Below are 6985 nucleotides of genomic sequence, written 5' to 3' on the forward strand. Positions count from 1 at the left end.
ATATAGATATACACATAGATTGGGGGGGGGGAATTATCTCAAGGAAATAGCTCAAGTGGTTGTAGACACTGGCAAGTCCCAAATCCATGGATCAGGTGTCGGGCTGGAGGCTTTCCTGACTCATGTAGCTGCAGGGCCTGACAAACCCAAGATCAACAGGTTAGAGGGCAGGTTGCTGGCTCACAGGCTGTGGAGGCTGACAAATCCCAAGACTGGCAGGTAAGCTGCTAGCTCAAGTCCCAAGAACTAGAGGTCAGATAATGACGAGCCAGATGCAGGATCCAGAGTGAGAGCCTTGCTGGAATATCCATTTATATACTGGAGGCAGGCCACACCCCCAAGGAAACTCCTTTTCAACTGATTGGCTGCTCATAGAAAATCTCATTGTGGAGTTGATTATATCATTATGAAACTGCCCAGTTATGTCATTATGTAACTGCTGAACTGCATCATAACTGCCAAACCACTGAGACTCATGACACACAACTTTAACCATCACAGAGGCCTACTTAAAAAAAAAAAATTCAGATTATAAATTTCACTCTGTTACATTTACTTTAAATTCTTCTGCAAACAAAATTTCAACTTAAATGCCATGCATTGACTCTTTACGTCTTTGAAAGCTTACGGATTGTTACTAAGATGCTCAATGCTCAATTGCAAAATTACTGAAGCATAGTTTTCTAGCCTCTAACAAAATTGATTATTGTTTTAAATTATTAATAATAATAACAATGCATACATAAACTTGTTGCCATTGAGTCGATTCCGACTCACAGCAACCCTATAGGACAGAGTAGAACTGCCCCACAGAGTTTCCAAGGAGTGGCTGGTGGATTTCAACTACCAACTTTTTGGTTAGCAGCTGTAGCTCTTAACCACTATGCCACCAGGGTAATATACTTCCTTTATCATGCCTCCTCCTGATTGTATCAACCATGCAAAGTAGGCTATAATTCTCATTTTCCTCATGAGGAAATTGAGGCTCAGACAGATTAAAGGAAGTGACTAAAGTGCCGTTTAACCTAAATCATCCTGGTCTGAGTTCAGTGGTTAAAGCTATCAACTACTAACAGAAAGTTTGGCAGTTTGAAACCACCAGTGTCTCTGTGGGAGAAAGATGTGGCCATATACTTCCATAGAGATTTACAGCATTGGAAACCCTATGAGGTCACTATGAGTCGGAATCGACTCAACAGCAGTGGGATACTTAATGTGGTTAAAGAAACTGATGTATGTCTTAAGAATGCATGCTTTCCAATAACCATCAGAATAACAGCCACCCACAAATAATTACATCACCTGGGCCCAGGCAATATTGATCATTCACATGACAGAAAAGGTAGGGATTAAAACTATTTAGAAAATCCAAAGTGAGATTTCTCATGATGTAGCAATGTTTGAACAGTGCTCATCAATAATCATGATTGCAAAATGGATGCAAATCCAGATATGATCTGTCGCGAATCAGTAAGGCTCCTATCCCTGTATTTCCTCCTGTGCTCTTTCCAGATGTCATTGCAGTCACCATGAATTCTTCAAGGTTACATTAATCACACAGTTGATATTGCTGGAAGCTATGTTTTTAAGTTGCAATTTTGGCTCTCAAGGTCATTGCAAGGAGGCAATGAAACTAAAATACTAAGACATCTCAGGACTATGACCCTCTTTGAATCTTTAAAAAAGCATTGAAAGTGCCAAATATCCTGGACAGTGAATCTGCCATTTATTGAGCCACTGCAGGCCCAGCACTGCAGTAAATACCTTGGAGGATATAAAAACATATAAAGTATGTAGTAAAGGAGCTTCCTAGCCAGGAGTGTAAGATAAAAATTAAACACATAAAGCAATCATAGAGCACAGGGTCCCAGTTATAACTAATTGCGCAATTGTTTGGTATGGTTTAGAAGTGTGTATATAAGCCTTGAGGAGTGTATGTCTGTGTGATAGGAGACACATTTACATTTCAAAAAGTTTCAGCAGTAGCATCACTTCTCAAAGAGTTTATTTATATCCGTGAATTTTTTTGCCTCCAAATGAATCAATTTTATTATCACCTGAGGAGCTGTTGGAAGCAAATAGTCCTTAGAATTGAGGTCAATAAAAAGAGTCCACTGATAAATTTTTTCTGGCCCATTGGCACAGCCCCTCTGCCTGGATCATAGATGATCAACAAGTCCGATGAGGCCTTGCTCTGAATCACAACCCTGAGCATCAATACAGGCAAATCCTGTGTACGTGGTCAGTCTCTTCTTTTCTGAAAGACATAAGTTTGCTTGTTTTGCCTCAATATCAAACATTGTGCAAATAACAAGACACACTATGAAGAAAAAATTTATTTTCGTGAACATGGTCCTGATTTACAGGGTATACATTGAGAATATGCCTGGATATGCTCGATATATATTATTTAATTGAGAAACTGCATACTATCAAATAACATCACAGTATTTATGAAAATATTTTTAGATACGTACATACTTCGATATGATTGAAAGGAAGACGCTTAGAAAATTATAATAACTTAGTTTTTAGAAAGTCATTAAAGTAAGGGAAATTGGTAATAATGAAATATTATGACCTGAAAGTTTACAGAATCCCAACTTTCAAGTCAAGATGACTCCCAAGATTATGACTTCAAGATGGAAGTAACAGCTGATAAAGTTCACTGGCAAAAACCTTGGGGCAGCCCTCGAATCTCTCATTGGTCAGGTTCTGGTGCAAAAAACAAAACCCTCCCAGATTGTTTAAGTAGAAAGGAATCTACAAAGGGGACTCCTGGTGGAAAGGGGTTGTAGGAAATGTAGTATTAGGTTTTCTCTATTTACAGTCCCAGAAGGCACATGGTGGCGGTTTGTAGCAGATATTGAGTGAGCCAATCTGCAAGATCTGCTACAGAGCTTCACGCGATATACTCAGGTGTTCTGAATTGAGGCTGTTTAAAATCTTGATGTCTAATAATCATTTTTTGGTGTTTTTCTATATACTTTAACTTTTGCTAGCACATAGAATAGCAAAAATAAATGTATGAATTTTTTTCTGTGTTAAATACTCTTTGTTGTAATCAAGTAGCTCTGGTGGCACAATGGTTAAGCCCTCGGCTGCTAACCAAAAGGTTGGCGGTTCAAACCCACAGCTGCTTCACAGGAGAAAGATGTGGCAATCTGCTTCTGTAAAGATCAGAGCCTTGGAAACCCTATGGGGCAGTTCTACTCTGTCCTATAGGGTAGCTGTGAGTTGGAATTCACTCGATGGCAACAGGATTTTTGATCTAATAAGTATTAGGCAAACATGTAATTTTGTTAATTTGGAAGGAAATGAAGAGGACTCAAATGATTTGCCTTCAAGACACTTCTATAGGAGAAGTTGAATTTTGAGCCTTTTGATAATTAGCCTCGTGTAGCTATGTAAGTCAATTATGAACTCTATGACATTTCTATATTTACTATGGAAAGTAGAATTATTTTCCACTGAATATATGATTTCAGATTTTCTCTGAAACCAGGTGGAAATGTTTTGGAGGAAAAAGAAATATAATTTTCCTGGAAAATGACTAGTCAAAGTATGTCTTTGATGACACTGGTTGAATAGTAAAATAATCACTCATTCTATAGTCTGTTGGTTGTTGGAGTGAGTCATTACTCGCTAAATTTACCAGTTATTCATTGCTTAAATGTTAACAAACAAACAAAAAAAAGCAGGTAAAAATTATATCTGTCAAGTTTGAAAGTGACTTGTTCTTGACTCTGAAACTAACTCCAAATGATGTTGACCCTAAAATAATCAGGTTCAGGGTCTCTGGACAACATATACTAGATTCTAAACTATATACTGGATTAACTGGGCCATTCTGGGTGGCAGAATGTGTTAGAATGAAATCAAGAGCAATGGTCTCTGCCAACAGAGTGCTGAACTGTCAGGTTCTTTCAGATTCTGTGGCTCAGGCACCCGCCGAGCAGGAGATTTGCGATGAATAGCGCCCATATTGATTTTTCCATAATGGAGTGTAAAAGAAAAATGGACAGGTTTTGTCGCAGGTATTTTCATGGGGTACTAAATTGGAGGATTAGTTGCAAACAGCAGTACTGATAAAGTCTGCTGTCCATCTTGATGGTTGGGTCTTTCTATTAAAATGACACATAAATAACCTATTATATCCCCCACCCATGGAAATTCAAATGCACCTGTCAACTTGATAAAGCACTTGCCTGGAGGGAAGCATTGTTTACATTTTCACTCCATTCTTCAGAAAAAGTGAGATTCTAATTATTTCTTCCACTGTAAATTAATGCTGACTATGATGGTTAGCATATCTCTGTATTGTTACATCTTTTGGAAAGTTAAATAATAGAACTGATCCATCATGTATTATGCAATGTGTGTTTTATGACAGCCTTCCCTGAGCTCTTGCATCTCCTCTTTCTATAAATGCTCATTTCCTCTCTCACTGTGTGCTTTCTATGTCTTTTTCTCTCTTCTATCCCTTGGGAAATCTTTACTGATAACCAGTTAGTTCCGAAACTTTGAATTACCACCCTCTTTAGCCCATGTGGTTTCTTTCCTTTATTAACAAAACTTACTATCTTCAAGCCACACTATCTGTTTTTACTGATCATACTCTGCTATGTCATTTTTAGTCCAATTAGATATAAAACATCTGAAGACATATCGTTTGGTTATACTCAAACTTTCCACCTTATAGGTGATTTCCTTCATGGCAACATCACCTTTTCTCTTTCTTGCTATTATCTGTTGATAACATTGGTGATAAGCATTGCATTAAATTATGTCCCTAGGTATAAACTCTCAGCACTCTCCCTGACTTATCCCGTATACTTCTCCTTCACATACTTCTTCCTGCTGATCCTCACACACACTAATCTCTACCAAAAAGAGTAATTTCTTCATGGGCAGAAAATACTTAGGAACATATAGTCACTGTGCTTGTCTGTAACAGCCCTGTAATAGTTACCTAAGATAACCTTTTGTCTCTACTCCTGAATCTGGTATTTTTTATTGTTTCCTGTACATAGGCACACATGAATATCTTTATCAATTGAGTACTATATGTAATAAAACCTATGTATCCACTAGGTGACCTTGGAACTACAACTACTTGAAAGATAAAGATTCCAGAGACCAAAATTGCAGGTGCCCACTTGAATGCCCTTGCACAAATGTGTCTAGAATTGTGGCTGAGGTAAGATGCCATGCCCTATGCGTGCTGCACAGAGCCTCCCCAGCTATTTCCTTAAAGTACCTCTAGGATGGACTGATTCCCCAGTCACTCTTCTTCCCCAGTATGTAAGTTTCAAGCCCATTTCTAGCTAATCTTGTCTAATTTCTACTTCCTCCCACAAGTAAATTCCTGCCTGAGTTCAAGATATTATACCATGAAATCACTGGCAAACTTAATTTGGGCATTTTCAACATTCAAAATCTAAAAATGTGTACATACCCTTCTACTGAGGTAATTTAACAACAGCTAAATGGATGAAAATATCTTTAAGCTAAAAATAGTAAAGGCAATTTAATCCCTTCATTATTTCTAATTTACTGGTTTTGAAATACATCTTTAATAATCATTCCACATTTTTTAAACCTCCACTCAATTTCACCACCAATCAGTCAAGAAATACTGCATTTTCACATTTCAATGGCATCATACTAAACGTTTTGAAAAATATGGTAGTATATTGTTTGTCAGTTAGTATTCTATTTACAATTCTTTCATACCAACTTGAAAATTATATTTGTTGTTTGAAAATTGAGACATGAGTTTTGCTGCCTTTCTGTCTCCTCTCTTAGAGTGGAAGTGGGTAGACTGAATGTCCTAGTTGACGATTATGGTTCTTTTAGTTAACTTAAGAGCAAAATGATAGGCTTTGAGAGAGCTGACAGATAAATGGGATAACCAGCTCTGAATTGTGAACTTGTACCTAACTGCTGATCAGGCTGTCAATAAAAATTGCAACTGTAGTTTTGACAAAGATATTACTAGAGTGTTCTTAAGAGGTTTTAGCTATTTCCAGATTCTTTCAATCTGATATTGCTGAAAATCCAGCTTAGAACGTTCTTTAATTACCCAGCAAATGGGGGCACTCTCTCTATGGTGTGAGTCTGTGTTTTTCTTTGTGTGTGTGTTGGTGTATGCTTATGTGTGTGTTGATGGATGAGAGTAGGATCGAGAGGGAGAGCAAGGGTGAGAACTGATGTCCTATCTGTTAGTCACTCAGTCTCATGTAAAGTGATTGAATAAATGAGAGGAACTGGACAGTGTGGACAACATCATAATTAACCTGAAATAAATTCATAAACCCAGTTGCTCCATTCTTTTTGTATAAAAAGAGATGCTGACTCAGGCTGACTAGTTAGGTGTACTTCTGGTAGGGTTTCAGAACCAAACAGCAGATGATTTTCATGCTAATAAGTAATGTATCAACAAACCATTGGAAGTATTTTCATTTCCTCTAGACTCTAACAGAGAAATGATTGGTAATCACGGGTCCATCACTTGAGTTGTGATTTTCTGATTTCTAAAATAGATACTCATGGTTGTCGTGAGTCAGATTTAACTCGATGGCAACTGTTGTTTTAAAATGTACACAGTCATGAGTTGTTTTTATACAGTATGGCGTTGCACTCTTTCAGATTAAAATAAAGATGAAGGAAAAAGTTCTTTAAAAAAAAAATGAGTTTATCCCAGTTTGCTGATCTATACAAAAGAGTTAAAATGTTGACTGTATGTAATATAATAACACTCAGCCTTGGATTTCTTGTATGTCCCCATATTGTTGCATGCTCACCACTCTAATACATTATTCTGTATTTTGGAGATTGAAATTGTCTTAAAAATAACGGAATCCAATAGCTTCATCTTACTACTGAGGAAGTGAGATCTTAAGAATCTTACCCAAGTGATGAGAATCCAGATCTAGAATTGTGTTCTCTTATCCAGAGATAAGGAAGGACAATGGACTAGGAA

Source organism: Trichechus manatus, unplaced genomic scaffold, assembly GCF_000243295.1.
Source record: "Trichechus manatus latirostris isolate Lorelei unplaced genomic scaffold, TriManLat1.0 scaffold00329, whole genome shotgun sequence".
Taxonomy (NCBI): domain Eukaryota; kingdom Metazoa; phylum Chordata; class Mammalia; order Sirenia; family Trichechidae; genus Trichechus; species Trichechus manatus.